Source organism: Pipistrellus hanaki (assembly GCF_964339955.1).
Source record: "Pipistrellus hanaki genome assembly, chromosome: 16".
Lineage (NCBI taxonomy): Eukaryota > Metazoa > Chordata > Mammalia > Chiroptera > Vespertilionidae > Pipistrellus > Pipistrellus hanaki.
In genome coordinates this window covers 16,204,305-16,226,962 of record NC_140518.1, presented here as the reverse complement: position 1 = coordinate 16,226,962, position 22,658 = coordinate 16,204,305, and the positions used below count along the sequence as shown (strand labels likewise).

The 22,658-nt window shown below is 54.9% G+C and overlaps 1 protein-coding gene and 1 long non-coding RNA gene across 2 annotated transcripts in view; one reads left to right on the top strand and one right to left on the bottom strand.

The window, feature by feature from the left end:
* CACNG4 (calcium voltage-gated channel auxiliary subunit gamma 4) overlaps positions 1–22,658 on the bottom strand; it is a 51,622-nt gene that overhangs the window by 9,843 nt on the left and 19,121 nt on the right. The gene's annotated exons all lie outside the window — the stretch shown is intronic.
* LOC311611520 lies at positions 1,478–21,322 on the top strand. Its single transcript, XR_014793121.1, has 4 exons — positions 1,478–1,591; positions 19,081–19,179; positions 19,303–19,393; positions 20,378–21,322. It is a non-coding gene; the product is annotated as an uncharacterized lncRNA (long non-coding RNA).

The following is a 22,658-nucleotide window of genomic DNA, read 5'->3' as shown; positions in this document are numbered from 1 at the left end:
TGTGCAGTGTTTCGCTTCTGGGTGATAGGGTTATGAGCGAATTAAAATTCTCTTCTTTAGATTGCTTTTCCTGTATTTTTTGGAGTTTTCCACCATGAGTGAAAATGAGTCAATATGGCTTGTTAAAAGAAAGGAAACGGAATCTTTGGTTCTGAGTGGAAGGGTGGCGGTGTGTCTGAGGTGAGCACAGACACACCCCCCCCCCCCCCCCCCCCCCCGCCCCCGGACAGAAAGCAGGTGAATGGAATGTGAGCCGAGGTGCCGGGAGGGAGGGTGCCGGCAGCAGGTTAGTCTCTGGGCTGGGCTGCCCTTAGCTAGGAAGGCCAGGCCTCAAGGAACAAGGACACGGGTAAAACCCGGAAAGTCCCAGGCACACGGGATGAGTTGGTCACCCCGTGAGGCTCTCCAGGGTGCCCCCACAGTGGGCCACCTCAGAGGTCTGTCCTGACAAAGGGAACCTGGAGGAAAGAATGCTGGAGGGAGACTTAATAATGGTGCTCACCTGCTTTCACAAGCACGAGTTCACGTGCCCCTCCCTTGCTCTAACCAGCAGCTGCGGACACCTATTGAGAGCGGACACCCTGAGCCACACTTAGTGCTTCTCGGCACCCCCTTTTCTCCAGCCTTCGCTGATGCAGCCACCAGCGCCCCCACACAGCACCTGCGATGCCTCCATTCAGCTATTTCTTGCTTTTTGCCCCATGGCTCAGGGTGGATGGCCGGGGGAGCGGCCTTGCACCTGTGTGTGTGTGGACGCTAAAAGCTCGAGGGATGGCCTTTGAGCAGGAAGATGGGAGCTGGTGGATCAGTGTCCCCATCCTCCTGGCTTAGATCCACTCCACCGACTTCAGGAAGGCAGGTCCAGCAGAACTGAGTCACGGGATGATCCACTCAGGGTCACTCCTGCACTGGCGCTCCCTCTATTTCAGCGTCACTCTCCCAGCCCTCCCCCTCCCCATAGGGGGACCCCCCCAATAAACGCCGCCTACATGCAAGCCCTGCCCAGGCTAAGATGAAAGCTCATGTGTGAGCACGTGTGATGCATCAGCCCATTTCATCTGCGGCATAAGGCTCTTTCGAAACCGGAAGAAAGAGGCTGAGATGTGTTGAAGGACCTGTCTTCACTACCCTCACTGCAGAGGCCCCGCTGTGGGCGATCAGACAATCTCCTTTCGCTGCAAAGGGAAGGCTTCGCCCACTTTCAAGGCGGGGCTCAGGGGACGCCTGGGTGCACGTGGCAGGCGTGACCCCTGGAGTCCAGCTCCTGGAAGTCTCATCATTTCCTCTGATCAGCCTGACGCTGCCTTCCCTGGAAACCCCTGGGCCGCTGGCCTTTCTCCCCAAAGCTGATTACGTTTTCAAAATGCTCTCCAATGGGGTCTCCAGGCCTTGGTAGAGGCAGCTGGGGGTGGGCGGGGCTGTTGGAGACGGAGGCCCACGTGGAAGGCTCCTTCCGGCTCCAGGACAGGATGTGAGTACACGGCCAGAGGGCCAGGAGAAAAGGCGCTGCGTGGGGCTTTCCTGCACCGTCCTCCCCACATCACTGTTGAGCCCACACTGCTGCGCCCGGCGCTGGAGCTACAGGTCTGAGGTAGGCATTGCCCTAAGTTCCCATTCTTGGGGAGCTGGTTAAGACAGAAAGATGAAATGAGTGGCTGTCGGTCTCTTTTCGGGCGGTGAGAAGAGCAGGCAGGGGAAGGGGGAGGAGGTGATTTAGGTCCAGGGCTCCTATCCCGAACTTGTGGCTGAGCTCAAAGCTGAGGTTGGGGCCTCAGGCGTGGGCCCACATCTGCGAACAGATACCCCTGCGGGATTTCATTGACCATTCCCACCCTCCCGGTCAGTTGGAGAAGTGGAACAACCCAGAAGAGGCCCAGCTGTTGTTTGGGGCTGCTCAGACGGGAGGAGGTGGGAAAATGAGAACCACATGGGGCCAGACAGTCCACCAGCTTCATTTGAATCATCTGTGTTGGAAAACAACCCAACACGTATTTTTCTAAATGGCTATCCATTTGAACTTTGTAAGCATTTGAAGTGGCTGTGTCCTACGGCACTTTGGGTCATTGCCTGCCGGGCACAGCCCTGGTCCAAGGGCCAAATGGACCGAATCCTTATCTCAAAGTGGGGCACCTGGCAGGAGCTCCCCGTCCTGGGGCCAATCACTTGCCAGGATGGCTTCCCCTTCAGTGTTTTCCCAGAGCTGCTTATCTGTGAGCCTGGTCCCTGCCCTGACCTAACCTCCGTGGGAACAGATGAGCAGACTGGAGGGCTGTATGTATCCAGAGAGACCCAGGCATTCATGGAGGAGGTGGAGAACTGAGAGGGGGCAGGGATTTGGCCAGGCTGGTGGGTGAGGACTTGGGGGAAGAGTGTTACCTCACCAAAAAAAAAAAAAGGATGGCAAGGATTTACTTAGCACCTGTTATGTACCAGGCACTACTTTCAAGCATCTGACATTTATTAACTCCCTTCACCTTCATCATAACCGATGAAGGTCAAGAGGGTTACTGACACTATTTGCTATTAGCTGCCCTCGTCAGGACTTGAACCTAGGCCACCCCATCCCCGCCTGGAGGCAGGACACAGTGTGCTCTCCGAGCGACAAGTAGCTCTGATTGGCTGGAGCATGATGGGGGAATGTGGGTGCCCGACACGCTTTATTGGTGGGAAAATTCTTGGGCTAAGGCCGTGGTCGGCAAACTTCGGCTCTCGAGCCACATGTGGCTCTTTGGCCCCTTGAGTGTGGCTCTTCCACAAAATACCACGGCCTGGGCCAGTCTATTTTGAAGAAGTGGCGTTAGAAGAAGTTTAAGTTTAAAGAATTGGGCTCTCAAAAGAAATTTCAATCGTTGTACAGTTGATATTTGGCTCTGTTGACTAATGAGTTTGCCGACCACTGGGCTAAGGGCATTGGCTGATGTTTGAGGCTGAATTAACCTGTGACTGGAAGACGGAGATGCTCAGGCAGAGGGTGTGCTGGTAGGCCAGCCTTGTGTTCTAGAACCTCAGAGAGCATGGCATGGGTAGGGAGCAGCAATGGGGTGCAGCAGCTGGGCCGAGGGTCTCCCCTGATAGGCTCAGATGGGACTTGGTGGTACAGTCTCCATGGAGTCACCTGAGGTTGGAAGACCCTGGGTGGGCAGTGGCCACTCCGGAAAGGAGCAGCAGGTGTGAAAAGAAGAAAGGCAGTGGCAATCGGTGCGCCTGGTTTGGGGGACCCAGTTCTTGTCCTTTGATGTGCCTGCAGATGACAGGCCAGAGGCCAGGATGGAAATGACTTGGCCAAGTTCATTCCAGTGCAAAGAGGCAGGGGTATTCACTTCTAGGGCTGCCATACCTAAGTGCCCCAAACCTGGTGGCTTAATGAACAGAAATACCTTGTCTCGCTGTTCTGGAGGCCAGAAGGCCAAGGTCAAGGTGTGGGCAGGGTTGGTTCCCTCTGAGGGCTCTGAGGAAGGACGTGTTCTAGGCCTCTCAGCATCTGGGGGTTTGCTGACAGTCACTGGCGTTCCTTGGTTTATGGCACATGTGTCAAACAAAAGGCCCGCGGGCCAAATCCAGCCCGCCAGGTCTTGCAATGTGGCCCGCACCGCGCTGTCATCACTGCACTCTGCTGTCAGTTTATGACATTGTCAGTTTATGACTGTTCAGTAAACCATTTGGCCCGTGATTTAGGCTGGATTTTAGATTTTGGCCCCTTCTCTGATTGAGTTCGACACCCCTAGTTTATGGGAACCTTCACCTTGATTTTGGTCTTCATCTTCGAATGGCGTTCTCCCTGTGTGTGTCTGTCCATCCCCAAAATTGCCTTTTCCCAGAAGGGCACCAGTCATACTTGATTAGGCTCCACCCTAATGATCTCGTTTTAGCTTGGTTAACTCTTTAAAGACCCATACTCCAGATAAGGTCACATTGGGAGGCGCTGGGTTAAGACTTCAATTGTGTCCCTGAAAATTCAATGTAAGAATTTGAAGGAACAGCCAAAACCGGTTTGGCTCAGTGCATAAAGTGTCAGCTTGCGGACTGGAAGGTCCCGGGTTCGATTCCGGTCAAGGGCATGTACATTGGTTGTGGGCACATCCCCAGTAGGGGGTGTGCAGGAGGCAGCTGGTCGATGTTTCTCTCTCATCGACGTTTGTAGCTCTCTATCCCTCTCCCTTCCTCTCTGTGGAAAATCAATAATATATTGTATATAAAGAATTTGAAGGAACACGGTTCAGCTCATCACACAGGTTTTGGAGCAGATGCTCAGCGAGGTGTCCAGGCCAGTGCTCCAAGTTGCTGTCAACCCAGGCCTCATGCTCTTCCCACCACTGGAGCTCTTTGCTCCCTGTAATTCCCTTCCCCCCTCAGAACTCTCCCTCATAATTCACTGACTTCCGTGCTATCTCCAAAGAACACTCCTAATAGCTGTGATTTATCAATTGGCATCCGCTGGTGTCCTCCGAGGGCTGGCCTCTCTCCAGCTGCAGCGAGGCAGGCTGGCGGATAAAGAAACCCCAGGCTCGGAGAGGCAGCGTGGACTCAGCTGGACTTTCCTGGCTGAGACCCTGTGAAGCCACGGATTACCTTCGGTCCCTTCACCCAACTTGTGTTCACTGAGCTCCTGTCGTGTGATAGATGCTGGGGACCCAGCAGCGTGTCTGCTCACTCAGAACTCACATCCTCTCTGACTGGACACAGGGACGGTCTGTTTCTCAGCTTCCTTTATAGCTCCATGTGGCAATGTGACTGAGTTGGCAAATGGCGTGTGAGCAGAAGTGACTTGCGCCCTTTCCGGATAAGGCCCTAGAGAAGTTGGTGTGCTCACACCAACTCCATTAGCCCCCCTCCCACCCTTCCCACCAGCCACAGGGAATGGCGGAGCCACAAGATGGAAAGGACCTGGGTCCTGGATGCCGTGGCGGGGGAAACTGGCCACGAAGAGGACCACCCACCATGCGCTGTTCCATGAACAACGAATCCGCTTCTTTTATGTTTAAGACATTATACGTTTTGGCATGTTTCAGCTACAGCCAGAATCAATCGCACAAGAAAAAACCAAGACGGACATGGTCTCTGCCATTGTGGAGCTTGCTGCTATGGTCATCCAATGATGACTGAGGAAAGCAGCCTGAAAGGGGTCCAGCGCTTCAAGGGCATGGCCTTCACGGAGGGACCTGGCCTCAGCGCACGGCAGAGGTCAGGAAAGCTTCTCCCCATTGGAAAATGGGGAAATATTTTACCGTCTTTCCAGCTGAGGGGAGGCCCAAGGAGGCCATGGTGGTCAAAGCGTTTTGAGAAGGATAAATCCTGATGGTGATGTCACGGTGAGAAGATAGTTTTTAACTCCTCGTTTCTTGGAGATGCTTTTGAACAGACCTGTTTTCTGACTAAAGTTTGGGGAGAAGGACCCCCCTTCCCCACGTGTCCCCTCCATGGCCCAGTGCGTGGGGTTCAGAGCAGTCTCTCTGGGCAACGAGCACACTGACAACCAGGGTTTCACACGTGCTCTTCTCTGGCTGAGAGTCACTGAGGTGCCCTTTATCCTTATAGGATCTGGCTTGGGTTTTGACGCAAACACGGCTCATCCATTCCGCCCTTTGCTCATTCTTCCTTTTAATTCAGCAATCAATGGATTGATGGCAGGCTGTGGGAGCCCAAAGACACGGGTCCTGCTGGCAAGAACTTGTAGCCGCGTTAGGGAGGTGCGTGCACACATCGCCTTAGAACAAGGCAGCCAGTGAGCGGCACAGGCTACAGGGGAGGCGGCAGGTTCACAGAGTCCCAAAGAATTGGGCCCGAGTGTTGGATGGGTCATCTGGGCAGTGCTGGGAAGGGGCTGGGCTCAGAGCCGGGGGGAAGTGGTATCAGATGTTAGGTGGTTTCGCACAGAGGCACGTTAGGGAGTTAGGAAAATAGCAGGTGTGGGGTGGTGACTGAGGCTGGAACATGTAGGTGGGGCTGCAGTCAGGGAGGTGGCCTGGATTGCCCTGCAAAGAGACTGGATTTAATGCCTCCGGCTCCAAGGTGCCACCGTGAGCTTTCCTTAATGCCAGAAGTTCCAGTCCCTCTCGGCTCTGCATGTCTGCGATTTTATTCCCAGCCTGGCGAGGTGGCACTTGACCCGTTAGGTTGTAGGGCCCCACCCCGGGGCCTCTTGGGCATCTTATTTTAGTCTCAGAGGAGCCCAGCTGCCCGGGAGATTGCAGGCTGCACTCCCCCAGGATTAACAAGCTCTCTCTTCATTTGTTCCCCTCACACTGGAGCTCCTTGTGAGGAGGGACACATTTAAACTCTGGCTCAGTCGGCAGCTTCCTGCAGCTGCCAGACGGGCCATGGCAGCCTCAGTAGCCACTGCTGCCAGGAGCGCAGGGTGAGGAGGCCAGCGGGACCTTGGACTGTGCCTGCCGCCCCCTCGCTCCCTGTCACTCACAAGGAGAGACCCATGTTGAGGAGCATTGGGCCTCAACTTGCGGTATTTCAGACCTGACGGAGGATGAATTCTATAGGGACTTGGACCCCAAGTCTCCTCCCTCAGTTCTAATCTGTGACCAGGCAGCAGGCAGAGGGCTCCATCTCTAAGCCACCTTCTATCTCTAGCAGTCTAGGTCTGTGGTTGGCAAACTTCGGCTCATGAGTCACACGTGGCTCTTTGGCCGATTGAGTGTGGCTCTTCCACAAAATACCATGACCTGGGCGAGTCTATTTTGAAGAAGTGGCATTAGAAGAAGCTTAAGTTTAAAAAATTTGGCTCTCAAAAGAAGTTTCAATCGTTGTAGTGTTGGTATTTGGCTCTGTTGACTAATGAGTTTGCCGACCACTGGTCTAGGTGATGACTAGGCCCAGTAGGTTCAGGGCAGATGTTTCCCCCAAACGGGACACCCCAGAGGAAGGCCAGTGGAGGATTTGGGGGAGAAGACACCCTTGTCATCAGCATCAGGAAGGTGGCACCTGTTGCATTGGGGCTGGGCTCTGGTTCAATGTCCACTAGGTGATGGGGTCTGTCAGGAACCAATTCTGGTTCAAGACCCTTCCCCAGGCAGTAGGTTTCCCAGACACAACTCTATTTCTGCCCCAGACAGGTCTTATCTCTATAGACCTGAAACTGGAGATCAGTTAGTCTGGTAAAGTGAGACATCTCTCTCGATCCTGGGCTCTAGGGCTTCTGTGCTTGGACGCTTGGCAGTGATCCTGGGGGCAGGAAATGGGGAGAGAAGGGTGGGCCATCTGCCCACTGCTAAGCCCATCCCGAGGCTCTGATGTGCCTCTGAGGTGTACCTGTGGGAATGGGTTGCTCACATAGGTGGTCCCGCCCCAGCCCGAGATCCTAGCCCACATCTGTCCTGAGCTTGACCAATCAGACGCACTCTTGGGAGTGTGGATTTGGATCAGAGGAGACCCAGGGACTGAAAGATGTTGGGGAGTTCAGCAATGGGGCATTTTCTCAGTGGTCTGTGCTGCCGGCTACAAAGCTTCTTGTTCTCCCCTTCCTCAGTCTTGACTGTTAAACGCCTTCAATGCTTTGGGACCCTCCACACTCAGTAAAGTCCTCTTTGGGGATCAGGCAGGAAGAAGTTGATTTCTGTGCCTGCAACCAGGAAAACCCTAACCTCCAACCAGCCGTACCTTCCTCAGGGGAAGGAGATTCCAACCCAGTTCTCATGGGCTCCGAAGCCCGAGTCATACTTCCTTCCTCGGGGCACGCCTGCAACACTTTTACAAGGTAAAAAAAAAAAGGGGGGGGGGGATGGGACACAGGCTCCCCAGAGACTACAGGGCCAATGGGGGAGAAGGAACGTTGCATTGGGGGATGGGGTGCTGATCGCCATGCACCGTGTGGAAGCTGTGTGACCTGTGCGCTTCAGCCTCTTGAGATGTCAGTCATCTGGGAAAGCAAGCACTGGGTTGACCAGTTAGCCGTACAGCATCTGTTTCCTGATGGACCATGTGGGGTGTCCATGGACTTCACACAGTTTCCAGGAGGAACAGGAAATGAGGCCATTTGGAGTCAGCATGGAAACAGCTCCCAGAAGTGGTGACTTCCCCTCCATTCCAATGAAGAAAAAGTCTTCCTACCTGCGGGTGGCCCATGAACCAAGCCCTGGAACCACGTCTCCTCCCACACAGCGCTGCCTTCGCAAGGGATGCCTGCTGTGTGGACCTCAGCTACAGCTCTAGGGTCCCAGAGGCCCCCATCCTCCCCACCGGCTCCTGCCCACCCATCCTGGCCCTCGACAGGAGGCAGGACCCTGGCTTCGCTCTCACCACCTGCCATCCCTCATCTCTCACCGTGAGTTCTTCCAGAACCCACAGAGCCTCCTCCAACCCTTCGCTGCAGAGAAGCCGGGATTTTCCAGGCTTCCTGCCGAGATTCATAATTGAATAGAGCTGGGGAGATTTCCCCAACCAATAGCTGGTTTCCTCTCCTAACACAGGGAAATGGGTGTTCAGTTATTGTCTCTGTGGTTTTTCTATTCGTATCTGCTTGGTAACTGCGGCTTGGAGGAAATCTTAGTACCAAGATTTGAATGCTTTCTCCCCTTTGTTTCTTTCTCTCCTTTAATGAGGAGCAACTATGAAGCTCCAAGGGGTCAAAGGGCTTGCTGCAGCTTCCAGACGTTTCTGTTGGTCTCCCCTGCAGGTCTCTGGAAAGTTATTGCTCCAAAACCCGAGTTTTAACTGAAGGCCTGGGTGAGGGAAGGGAACCAAATTGTGTGACCACAGGCTTCTAGAAAGAGCTCCTGGGACCATCCACTTCATCCCCTTCACCTGACACTTTAAGAACCTGATGCCTGTGGAGGAGTAGGGCCATTTCCATGGTGACAGAGCCAAGCTAGAACCCTGTTCTCTTGACTTCAAGTTCAGTGCTCTTTTGCCAATCCCCTGTTGCAAGGGTTCTCAACGGGGCAATTTTGCCTCCAGGAGACAAAGTCTGGAAACAGTTTTAATTGTCAGGACTGGGGGTGGTGGTGATACTGGTACCTAGTGGGTGGGAACCAGGGATGCTGCTAATCCTCCTACAATGCACTGGGCAGCTCCATGTTAAAGAAGGATCTGGCCTAGAGTATCAACAAAGGGTTGTGATGCCCAAGTGGCCTGCAGAACTCTGACTCCTCCTTCCTCAAGTCCAGGGCAGACATTGCTAATCAATTACAGAACTTTTTTTCCTGATCACAGTCTAAATCAAGCATGTCAAACTTGCGGCCTGCATGCCTCGTTTATTTGGCCCGTGTTAGCCATTGAGTTTGACATGCTTGATCTAAATGCTTCTCAAAGCAGTATTCCATGCAGGGTTACCAGTCGAGGTGATCATCCCGTGGCTGAATACCATAGAGGTGTCAGGTTCTGAATCATTCCACTTGGGTTTGAGTCCTGGCTCCATCATCACCTACTAGCTGTGTGACTTGGGGTTGTAATGAACTGCTCTGTGCCTCATTTTTTCCCACCTGTGAAATGGAGCTCAGAAATGGGAAAACCTTCCGAAGGCTGCTTGAGGGATTAAACAAGTTAATGTAGTCTTTGAATGTCACTATGCCTGGGACATCATATGCTTAAAACATGTAAGCTGTCATTTAAAAAAAAAATGTTTTTTATTGATTTAAAAGAGGGAAGGAGAGAGAGAAATATCAATGATGGGAAAGAATCATAGATTGGCTGCCCCTGCATGCCCTCTGTTGAGAATCAAGCCTGAAAACTGGGCATGTGCCCTAACCAGGAATCGAACCGTGACCTCCTGGTTCATAGGTGGGCGCTCAAGCAGTGAGCCACATGAGCTGGGCATAAACTGTTACATCAGCCCTGCTCTTGTGACCATGAGGTATCTAAAGGGCACCGGCCAGGTTTGTCCCCTATCAGGACTGACATGGACTCTTCCTCATATGCCCACGCCATGGCAGCTTTCAAAATGAGCATATTCCAAATCGTTGATTTAATTCTCAGAATCCTCTACTGTTGAATCCCTGTAAATTATTTCAGTTAGTCACTGTTAGTATATGCTTAATTTCTGACTGTCCTTTTTCATGTCTTTGACATTCTCACTAAGATCCTTGACAGTCTCATGAAAGCCTTTGAGTAACCTTATAATCACAGTTTTGAACTCTCTCCGGTAGTTTGCTTCCATTTGAGATGTGTTTCTATGTATTAGGTAGAGCTGCTAGGTCTCCTGGAATTGGTGGAGTGGCCTTGGGTAGTAGGTGTCCTATAGGGCCCAGTGGCTCAGCCTCCCCAGTCACCTGAGCTGGGCACTTTAGGTGTGCCCCTTTGTGGGTTGTGTGCATGGTCTTGTTGTAGTGAAGTCTTGATTGCTGATGGTGTCACTGGAAGGAATTTACCTCCAGGCCAATTGGCTGTGAGAACCAGCTGCGACTACAGTGGGAAGAACTGTGTTTGGGAGACACCCCTAGGGAGCAGGACTTGCTTCAGTGGGGCTTTGGTGCTCACTGGGTCTGCCTCGTGTGGATGTGTAGAGTTGTAATCTGCTATGGTCTGAAGCTGTTCACCGGATTCACTGGCTCTAGGGCCTCCAGGGTGGTGCAAAGTCAGCCACTGCCAGGGACCACCTGGCAGGAGCTCAGTGGGATCAGCAGACGGCTATTTGCTCTTTGTATTGGGGTTGGAGGCGCCCAGGGGAGGCCCAGCTGTGAAGCAAGGCAGGCTGGTGCTAGTGCCGGGGCTTGGGCCCTTTATTGATGTGTTGGGGGCAAGCTGTCACCAGCTGTAGCTTGTTTGAGAGATTTTAGCAAAGCCTGAAGCCAGGACAGGCTAATCATATGGAAAAGCTGCTGCAAACAGCTTGAGTGGGGTTGCAAATTGGATAGAGTGGTCTCGGGGACTCCCCAGCGTGGAGCAAACAGTGTGCTTGGGCTGATGGAGATGCAGATAAGGCTGCCAGTCAGCCTGGTGACAGGGAAGGTCCCAGCACAGGAACAAGACCCCTGCAAGGAACACCCCCCCCCCCCCGCCCCTTTAATCTGATGCCAGACAATCCAGTCCTTCCTCATATGTGTCTGGGTCCCCCAGAGCCTCATTCTGGTGCTGGAGCACATAGTGAGACCTTGTAAGTTCAGTTTGTGTGGTGGCCCTTTAAATGAAACACCTGGGTCTCCAGCAGCCCCTGTGTCACTGAGCCCCAATTCCCGCTGGTTTTTACAGCCCAGTTATAAGAATGACTTTTCCCAGCTCTGGGAGCCTGGGCTGGGGATCTGGTGTGATGCTGGGGCCCCTTGCTTCTCATGAGCGGCCTCCGCAGAGACAATCTCCCTCCCCATTACAAAAGCAGCCCACGTGGGTGCTGGTCCAGCCCTTTCCACCCCTCCATTCCTCCTACAGTCTCAGGTGCTTTCTTCTTTACTTCTCTAGTTGTAGGACTTCATTCAGCCAGCCTTCAGGCAGTTCTGGAGGAGGATTGTTCTGTATTTCAGTTGTAATTTTGATGTGGTTGTGGGAGGCAGTGAGTACAGGCGTTTACCTACGCCCCCATGTTGGTTCTCTCCAGGCTTGCTTTCTTAGATCTGTCCTTCTGAGGGGTGGGGGACAGAGTGGGGGCAGGAAGGCCAGGTGGAATCCAGGCTCTGGGACAAAAGCCTCACCCCAGGTCACCGGCTGATTTGGAGTAGAGGGGGAGGGTTCCCCAAAGCTGATCTGTGCCCCCATCGAATCCCTCCTCAGACTCATCATCTCTCCCCTTGGGAAGTAACCTTTGCTTAGGGACACTAGGACCTCCCCAGGCGGCCTCCTCAGGGCTGCTCACTCCTATCCTCCTGGGCAACATGGTCCCTAGCCCTCATTTGTCCTCCCATGACCCTCCCAGTCCTTTCCAGAGCCCCCAGTCTGTTGGTGGCTCAGGGTTCCAGGGCAGATTCCCCGTGGCCCTTCTGTCTCCAGGCCCAGCCTCAGCTCCCTCCAGGGCTTTGAAGCTACAGCCTGAAGCTTTTGCTTGTATAAAAAAAAGAAAAAAGTAAATAAAATGTAAAAGCCAGCTCCCCTACCTCCATGGGCACAGCAGGGCCCACGAGTGGGGCGTTGGTGGGCGGGGCCGAGGCGGTGACAGGCTGGCTGTGAGCAGAGGAGGATGGAGGATGGAGGATGGAGGAACCCCCGGGGAACAGAGCGAACAACTGTCACTGTGAGTCAAGCAGGCCGTTTATGGGGAGGATAAAAGTTAATGGGAAGCCACACTCCAGCTCCTCGTCATTAAGCAAGAGGAATGCTGGCGAAGAGGGGGGAAAAAAAAAAGGCCTGGACTGGCAGGACTGTGCTCCCTGGGAGCCGGGGGGAGGCCGGGTGGAGCCTGCTGGAAACAGGTGTGGGGCGCTGCATCCATCACCTGATTACGAGGCAATCAGTGCCTGGACATCACTCCTTTCGTCTCCTGTCCAGGGCTTTTTCATCCAGTACCCATCGCTCCTTCCAGAGGCAGCTGAGGAGGAGGCCCGCTCCCTAATCCATCTAAATAAGCCGTGCTCGCGGGAGGCGGCCCAGCCCGACAGCCCAAACTCGAAGCCTCCTCCGTCCTAATAGTTTGCAGTTGTCCTGGCTTCTCGCCAGTCTCCGGAGGTATGCAAGGGACACGGGGCCAAAGTCTGCGGAGGGCAGCCCCGAGGGCCAAGCAGCTGCTATCCAACACCGTTACTATAGTAACAGCCATTACCAGCAGCTAACATTCACTGAGGACCTCACCGATCTAAGTGCTTTAGATGTTAGCTCATTTAGTCCTCAGGACAACCCTCTCGCACAGGTGCTGCTGTTGTCGCTGATCCCATTAGATCGGTGAGAAAAGGGAGGCCCTGGGAGGTTAAGTGACTTGCCCAGGGCCAGGGCCGCCTGAATCCTCAGGGCAGGGCTGGGATTAGAACCTGGGACAGTCAGCCTTCAGAGGTTGAGGCCTGAAGCCACTCGGCTCTACCACCATCGCACACTGCACTACACACAGGCAGCGGCTGGCCATGCAAGGGCTGGGGGAGCCCAACCCCTACGATGGAATGTTCGGCGAGCTCCCTGCACCAGCTCAGGAGCGCCCCTCTCACCAGCTTTGGGACCATACTAGGCACCCATGTGCACCAAGATGATGGCTGCGTCTCCTGGGAAACGTGTGCTCCGGTGGGAAGGCAGAGCCAGGCCGGGCGAGGGAGAAGGTGTGTCCATTTTCACCTGCAGATGAAATGGACCTGGGCGCAGGGCACGTGGCCGGGGGTTGGACTGCACTGCATGGACTGCACTGCATGGGCTGCACGGACTGCACTGCATGGACTGCACTGCATGGGCTGGCCCGCACCCCACTGACCCTGGGTGAGCTCAGCCATGCACTGCCTGCTGGAAAGGAACTGCCTGCCTGCCTGGGGGTTGGGGAGCCACTCAGGGCAGTGGACGCCCGAGTCCTGGAGGACAGGGACTTCGACAGAAGTTTCCAATCCTCGGCTCAGGAACAGACACATTAAACAAAGCCTGGAGACCTCACCCGGGGTCCCCCAGCTCAGAGGCCCTCACATTTGTGGTGTAGATGGATGTCTTCCCTCAGTTACTCTCTATCCAGAACTGCCCTGAGGTGTCCCGCACTCCGACATTTCAGAGATCAGCTCAACATCCTGGATCTTTGCAATTCTTCTCAAAGGTTTCTTTTCTGCCTTTCTCTCGTGTACGCCCATAATTTCTCCCGGACTGTCCTCTTCAATCCCTCTTCTCAGAGTGTTCAGAGTTTCTCCTCTGCTGCCCCCCCTCCTGTCTTCACACTCCCTGTGACCTCTGCACTCTGGTGGTTCTCGCCACTCTCAATCTCTGATCCCCAGTCCACAGCCTCTGCGACTTCAGACCCTGCACCCAGCTGCCCCACGGACACCTCCACCTGGGGGACCAGACTCGGCACGGCTCACATGCAAGATCAGCCCACCTTGGTGACCCTCCACCTCCCCTCCTTGTCTCATGCCCCCACCCTCTCTGGCAGGCATCTTGTCTCCTCCTCCTGCACCCTGCCTAGATTTCACCCACCAGCTGATCTTGTGATATTATCTCCTAAAGATGCCTTGTCACTGCCTCCCTCAAAGTCACCGACAGGGGTGATCTGGTGACATGGGACTCTGACCACATGACCATCAGTGATGCAAGGCAAAGTTTGGGCAGGTCAGCCATCATGGCCTGAGTCTCACAACTGACTCCACCCATCAACGAGGAGCTGTGCTCAGTGGTGGCTCAGTGGTCAGGGCCCATGCCCCGTGGTGGGCTCGATCCCCAGTGAGGGGCGTGTAGGAGGGAGCCAATCAATGATTCTCTCTCTCCCTCCCTCTCTGAAATCAATAAAAATACATTCAAAAACAAGCACACGCAGACCTGTGCAGGGTTCCTTGTCCGCGCCATGCTCTCCTGGACCACGTCCTGGTTCCGGCTCTTCCCTTGCCTGGGGGCACCCTTCTCCCCGTCACCGTACCCACCTCTCCCGAGAAACTTCTGGGCCTGCCTCCCCTTTTCCTTCGCAGGCACTTGATGCTCTGTGCACTCCCCCATCATTGCAACTTCCGGCATTGCATTCAAATCGTCTCCCCCTGAGTGGGGGTGGGGGTGGGGGTTGGAGAGAGTGGGGGGGTCTCTCTTCTGCTCAATTCACGCCGGTCACATTGCACGGAGCCTCTTTCTCCAAAAGGGCTTCTGTGGGGCTGTGGGGGGCAGGGCTCGCTCTCGGCCCCGTTTTCATGTCCACGGTGGGAAGAACATCCACCCTGAACTCCCCCCGGGGGGGGGGGGTGAAATACCCCGGAAATGCTACCAGGGTGCCCAGCAGCGACGCTGAAAGGCTGTGGCGGGGCCTGCCGCGCCTCTCTGTTCACGCGATGCCAATGCCACACGCCGCTTGTCATCGACCCTCCTGAGTCCACAAATCACTCCGCGGGCACCAGCCAAGTGTAACACGATAAACGCGGCTGTTCCCGAGCTGAACCCACGGGCCGCACTCCGGCCCAGCGCTGGGGAGCCGGGGCGGCGGCCGTCCGGCAAGCTCCATTTCATTTTATTATTTTATTTTTTTATTATTATTTTTAAAATATATTTTATTGATTTTGTACAGAGAGGAAAGGAGAGAGATAGTTAGAAACATCGATGAGAGAGAGTCATCGATCAGCCGCCTCTTGCACAACCCCTACTGGGGATTTGCCCACAACCAAGGTACATGCCCTTGACCGGAATCGAACCCGGGACCCTTCAGTCCCCAAGCTGACGCTCTATCCATTGAGCCAAACCGGTCTCGGCGACAAGCTCCATTTTAAGCAACACAAACGCCCAAGGAAGAGTCGCCATGGTGTACACAGGCTGAAAGGAGAGCAACAAGGAAAATAAAAGGAAAACCCAGAGGTCTGCCTGGGTCCCACGTCCAATTCCACACGCACTGGCACACCTTCCCACGGCCCTGATGTGTCAGAGGGGAGGCTGCCAACCTGGAGACCAAGGCGTGGGCCCTGGGAGGCCCGAGCCCTCCATCACGCCCCCTTGCTTAGCTGGGGCTGAAGCCTGCAGGTCCTCGGGCCCCGTGAGAAGCCACCGCAGAGTGGGGACAAAACTTTCTTGACTCAGCAAGCCACATCCTCCTGGGTCAGACCGGGGCGGGCGGGGACCGCACACGATCCCCTCCGCAGCAGCACGCTCCCTGTCTCCGGACAGAAGCCCCGATGCCCGTTCCCCCATTCCCGTTCAAGGAACCGGAAAACGCACCTCGTCCAGCAGCCCCAGCCGCGGCCGGGAGCCAGCCCCATGACCGTGGAGGCCTGAATAGTTTGCATCTAATGCCTCTGAGTTATGGGCTTTACACCTTCGGACACCAGAGGTAACTCGGTTTGAGCGGGCCCTGGGGAAATCCGTTAGAGGGAAGTAAGGGGGTTAGATGGAATCTAGGGTGCTTTGCAAGGTGGCTCCCGATTCCTCCCCCTCCTCCCGCCCCCGTCCTGGAGCTGTCACTCATCACCCTCTCCCCACCGCCAGCCTCCGGGAACGAAGGGAGGGGAGCTGAGAGAGGAATCTGCGTGGGCCTCCTGCCGGGCCAAACCCTCTGAAAACCCAGCGGGAAGGAAACTGAGGCTCCCGGAAGCCGTATAAAGTGCGAGTGGAGAGCAGGGCTTGAACTCAATGATCTGGTCCCAACACACACGCGTTTCCCTTAACCCGATCCAGCGCAGCGGGCGCCAGGAGTGGCCACGGGGGCCGGGTTGGCAGCGGGCTGAGCCTTGCTCTGAGCTGTTGGTACTTGACAAGCCGCCTAGCCGCCCTGTGCCTCGCTTTCCCGCTCCACTCACCGGATAATCGCAGGACCCGCCCGTGGGGGAGGATTAGGTAAAGAAGGAGAGGCCCTTGGCTCGGGGCCTGGTGTGCTTTCTCGCTGCGGTGTCGGCTCCGAGAGGAGAGGCACTTTGTCACTTTAGCCCCCACCCTGACACGCCTTTCCCCCCGAGTGGCAGGGTACACGGACAGGCGTGGGGGTGAGCCGGTGCATGGCGGCTCCCGCTGGGACTGCAATGGCAGAAAAGGCGTGCACCACTGTGTACGGTACCTGGCCCAGCCCCAGCCCTGCCCCAGCCCCGCCCCAGCCCCGCCCCAGCGGTGGTGAGAAGCCGCCCTTTGCCTGAAGTGCATGCGTTTGGCTCTGAGTAGACAAGCACCGTGGGGGTGGGGGGGGGTGGGGGGAAGGAGAGAAGCACCGAGCATCTTCCAGCCATGGATGACAAGCCCCCGGAAGCCAGCGGCCTTGCCTGCCCAGCCTCCCAGAGCCGATGTCTCCAGCAGAGCCCTAATTCACAGGCTGCTGCCGAAGCTCATTAATAAATGATGGAAAACCTCTCAGCAAACGTCGAGCCCCCGCCGCGGGCCTTGGACCCACACGGACTAGTCAGGCAGCCTTGGGTTGTGAGGCGGCCCGGGCGGCCTGCAGAGCCACACGTGGGGTGTGAGACCGCTTACAGCCAGTCCACACCCGCCCGGCCGCCTGCCTGCCACGTGGGGATGCTGGAAGAGGGGTGGGCGTTCCTCTGGGTGTTCCCCGGGAATCTGGGTGGGAGAGCTCTGCTGGCTGGAGTGACAGGCCAGTCTGGGCAGTGTTTTCTAACTGTCCGGGGAGCTGGAGATACAGCCGGAAAAGGAAAAGCACTCACAACCCTTCCTGGGGGGTGGGGGTGGGGGTGGGGGTGGGCAGGGCTGGTTACAGGACCAGCAGGCTAGCTTCAGCAAGGAGGGGTCACCAATTCTACCCCCAGTGACTGACTGTTTCAATGCCAGGAGCCCAGGGTCCCTGACCCCATACAGCTTGGTTCACGGAGACGGCCGACCTCCTGGCTGTCCACCTGCCCCAGGACCATCATGGACGGGAGTGGTCAGGCCCCATCATATATGGGGCTGCATGGGCTGGTCCGTGCCCTGCCTGGCTGGGAAGATCAAGTCTGTATGAGACTCCTCTGAGATTCACGACAGAGAACACGCTAGACGTGCCACATGGACCCACGGTCGGTCCCGCGGGAGCAAAGGCAGGCGTCACTGCCTGGCTCAGCACCAGGAGGGGGGGGGGGGGCCCTCTCTTCTGGCCTCCGGCTTCCGGCAGAGAACGGTGCTCACGCTGTATGGGGAGGAGGGAGGCGGGCCTTTCCGAAGGATTTTTTGTTTGTTTAGGGATCTCCTTTCATCTTCACCTTGGCCCAGGCGAAGCTGTAGTGACTCCTACCATTTGGGAGAAGGGGCAGGGGCAGGGTGGAGCCAGGCCAGGCCCCCTGGCTCCAGGGCCAGGCCCCTTCCACATGCACCACCCACCCCGTGTTTTCTCTGCGGAGGAGACATGGTGGCAAAGGGAAGGGAGGGGGCTGCCATTGACTGAGCTCCTAGCAACTGGCAGTGCTTGATGGTTTAACAGATCTAATCCTCAAAACAGCGCTGGAGCCTGGTATCACTGTCTCCTTTATAAATAAGGAGACTCGGATTCAAAGGTGGGAGGGGGAGAGGTGGAAGAACATTCTCCAAGGCCACTCCCCCAAGTCAAGTTCATCTTGGCCTCAAAGTCAAGTTCATCTGAACTCGGTGGGTGGAATCCTAACATAGTTCCCCAAACCCCCGCCCCCTGGTGTGTTCCCCTTGCGTGTGGGCGACACCTGTGAGTAAGATCAGGTGAGTTACATAAGACTCTGCCGGCATGCTGGAGGCGGGCCGTCAGAGAGAGGCCCCTGCTGGCGTGGCAGAAAGCCTGTCGCCATGTTGTGAGCAACCATTGGGGCCAACTGGCAAGGAACGGTGGGCCCCCTGGTGCTGGGAGGCCCCTGGTGGGTGGCTAGTGAGAGAACGGGGCCTCAGTCATACAGACACACGGAAACAAATTCAACCACCAACCGGCGAGCTTGGAAGAGAACATCAGGCCCCAGAAAGGGACAGAGGCCTCCTGACCCCGTGGCATCAGCCCTGGAGACCTGGGCAGGGCATCCAGGGAAACCGGGAGACAGTGCGTCTGTGTTGCTTTAGCCCTAAGCTTGGGCTAATTTGTCAAGAAGCAAAGGAAACAAACACCTTTCTCATCCAACAAGTGCATTTGGCCTTCAGGAGCTCAGGACAGCCTTGAAAGAAATGAAAATGTTCCTGTCACCCGGGGGAAAGGATTGTGCCTCTCCGAGACTCGGTTTCCTCAAGTGTGAACGGGCATCGCGCCAGTGCCTGCGTCACAGGAGTGGTGGGAGGGTTACACTCGAGAACACATATGTGCTCTCAGCTCCCAGGGTGAGCTCTCAGGTCCTAAGGGCATGGCCTCTCCCTTACCCGAGGCCACCCACCCTTGGACAGGGACATGGGGATAATCTCAGGAGGTGGGGTAGCTTGGTAGCCATTTGTAAGGTTGCATTCGTTTCCCTGGATCCGTCTCCTGGGTCACTGTAACAGGGCCCCGCAAACCAGGATGAAACGTATCTTTCATCATTCTGGAGGATTCACGTCCAGAACCAGAGTGTCGGTGGGCCTTGCCCTCTCGGGAGGACCCGAGGCGGAACCTGTCCCTGCCTGTCTCTTAGCTCCTGGTGCCTGCGCCATCCTCGCCTCAGGGCTGCATCCCTCTGCCCCAAGGCCGTCTCCCTGTGTGCGCCTCTTCTCTTTCCTCAGGATGCTATTGGATTAAGGCCCACCCAGATCGAATGCAACCTCATCATAACCTGATCACACCTGAGAAGCCTCTATTTCCAAATACGACCTCATTGACAGGTATTGGGGCTAGGACGTCAACATCTTTGGGGGACAAAATTCAACTTAATTTACACCCCACCCCCACCCCCAATGCTAGAGATGGGAGTATAAAGCCCTTAGCACCCTCCTCTTCTTGTTTAGCTCTCCTGCCTTCTCAATGCCTGACACATGAAAGAATCAGAAATGGGAATCCGCCATCAAGGAACATCTGGAACATTCCGGCCTGGGAAAGGTGAAGAGCAATCCATCCTTCCTGTGCCCCATATCCCTAAGGACCCGTGAGGAGCAGCGGAGACCAGGAGCTGCTCACTGCTGTCTGACGGCAAGAGATTCCCGGGCCGAAGGAAACACAGGGGCATGGGAGGCAGGCCTGCGGGAGGCCAGGCTGACTGAGGAGTCAGTAGGCAGATGCATTGATGAGGGAGCTGTATTTCTAAGAAAAAAACAGGAAAGCTGCTTCCTCCCTCCAAAGAAAAGCTGGTGCTGTATATTCCAGGGGCCTTCTCCGGACTCCTCTGCCCTGTCTCCTACTGGGGGCAGTTTACAGAAGGAAGATGCAGCCATTCAGTGGCTCAAACGATCAGGCTGGCTGAGTCACAGGGCACCACGGAGGAGCGAGCTCTGAGCTGAGATGCTTGTGCAACAGAATAGGATGGGCTGCAGGCGGATGCAACTCCAGATGCCCTGTGACGGCCTCACACAACGCCAGGCGTTGGCACATGGGACTCAGATGGCCAGGCTGTGTCTTGTCAAGGTGGTGGCTCTGAGCCCTACTGTGTGCAGTCACACACCTGTGCTACAGATCTGCCTCGCCCTCTTGCTGCGGACCTGTGGCATGCACCACGCCAGGGGCAGGTCCAATCTCAGCACACCAGTATCATACATAAACCTGCACATGCAGACCAACAGTAGACACTGTTCACCAACCACCAGGGCAGCCAAGAGTACCCCTGTGTCTCAGTGAACTACATTTCCCAGGCTCCCTTGCTCTTGACTTCCAGTAGGTTTGGCCAGTAGGAGGCTCCAATAGAACATGAGAGGGTGGGAGGAAGGAGAAGTGAGGCTATTTCCTTGGACAGTGTGGCAGCTGCCACATCTCTTTGAGGAGTCCTAGTTCCTTCTGGAAAGTCTCTCACTCTGAGCTCCCAGTTTCCTCCATGACCCTATGGCTTGGCCTCTGGTAAAACCACCTCCTCTTGTTTTCTCTCCACTGTAGGTACCTCCTGGTTCCCCCAGATGGCTCCTCAGCTCTTCCATCTCCTGAGTCATCAACTCCCTCTATTTTATGTCCTCTGTCTGAAAGACACAGAGTGGCTTCTGTTTCCCTGATGGACCCCAACGGACTGAGTAACGATGACCATTTATTACACACACAGAACGTGCTAGTGCCTCTCACATACGTCATCTCCGTGAATTCTCACGTGAGCAGAGGAGGGGGTTGATATATTGACTGAATTTCATAGCTGAGAACAATAAGGCTCAGAGAAGATACATAACGTGACCATTTGGACTCAGTTGGACTCAGTTGTCATGGAAAGAACACAAGCTTTGGGACAACGCTCCTCTTGACCACTGAGCTGTCTGACCTCAGACCAGTAACCTAATATTCCTATGCTTGTTTCCTAGTTCCAGAATCTCCATCACATCCCCCCTCATCCATTCAGAGTTACTCCCGTTCCCCTCTCCCCCAAGTTTCTAGCAACCATGAATCTGCCTTCTGTTCCCACGAGTATGTTGAATATTTCGCACAAATAATACCACACGTGGTTCTTAAAGGATGAATCGCACCCTTTCCCCTCAAATTCCTATGTTGAAGTCCTAACCCCCAGAACCTCAGAATGTGACCTTATTTGGACCTGGAGCCATTGCAGATATAGTTAAGAAGGCCATTCGGTGGGCCCTAGTCCGATGTAACAGATGTCTTCATGAAAAGGGAAGTGATACAGCTGAAACCGGTTTGGCTCAGTGGATAGAGCGTCAGCCTGCGGACTGAAAGGTCCCGGGTTCGATTCCGGTTAAGGGCATGTACCTTGGTTGCGGGCACATCCCCAGTAGGGGGTGTGCAAGAGGCAGCTGATCGATGATTCTCTCTCATCGATGTTTCTAACTTTCTATCCCTCTCTCTTCCTCTCTGTAAAAAAATCAATAAAATACATTTAAAAAAAAGAAAAGGGAAATGATACAGAGATACACTCAGGGAGAAAGCCAAGCGAGGAAGAAGGCGGAGATGGACAAGCCGAGGAACAGGGAAGAGCAACAGCACCCACCAGACGCGGGGGAAGGCTGGGACAGGGGCCCTCTCATCACCCTGCAGATGCCTTGATCTTGGACCCCTGGCCTCTAGCACCACGAGACAATCACGTCTGGTGTTAAGCCACCCAGTGGGTGACACGAGGTGACAGCAGCCCTAACCTTTGCACCTGGCTTTTCACTTAGCACGATGTTTTCTAGGGTCACCCGTATCTGCGTGTCTCATCACTGGGTTCTGTCCTCCAGGCTAGGGCTCAGTATGGAGCTGGGCATCTCTCAGCACTGCAGGTGGAGGAGGCCCATGTAGCTGGCACGCCCAGCCCTTCCAGGAGACACCGTCGGGAAGCTGTTTCTCCCCTGATGGTCACACCTGTAGGGTCCTGGGGGGCAGAGCTACCGCATGTCCTGCTGGGAAACGGCTACCGGCCTGCCTGGCTCCTCTCCTGCGCCTGACAAGGCCCCAGCGCTCCCCCGGGACCAGGGGGGAGGGACTTCCCTAGGGCTGGCTCGAGGTGTGGAGGTCAGGAGCACGGCATCCAGAGCCAGACTGCCTGCGTCCAAATCCCAGTGTCAGTGCGGCCACTTGGGAGACTTACTGTAACTCACTGTACCTCACTTTGCCCACCTGTGAAATGGGAATAAATAATGGAGAAATTAGTGATAAGAAAAAATGCCCAGAGTCACTGATTATGGGAGAGATGCAAATTAAAACGACAATGAGGTATCATCTCACACCTGTCAGAATGGCTACCAACAAATCAACAAATGACAGGTGCTGGAGAGGATGCGGAGAAAAGGGAACCCTAGTAACTGCTGGTGGGAATGCAGGCTGGGGCAGCCACTATGGAAAATAGTACGGAGTCTCCTCAAAAAGTAAATATGGAATGCCATTTGACCCAGGGATCCCACTTGTAGGAATATATCCTAAGAAACCTGAAGCACCAATCTGAAAGAATGTATGAACCCTATGCTGTAGCAGCACAATTCACAACAGCTAAGATCTGGAAACAGCCCAAGTGCCCATCAGTAGATGAATAGATTTAAAAAGCTGTGGTACATCTACATCATGGAATACAATTGCAGCAGTAAAAAAAAAAAAAATTAAAAAAAAAACAACTAACTCTTTGAGAGAGCATGGAGGGACCTGGGGACCATTATGCTAAGTGAAATAAGCCAGTCAGAGAAAGACAAGGGTCACATGATCTCACTCATATGTGGAATCTAATGAACAAAATAAACTGTTAAAC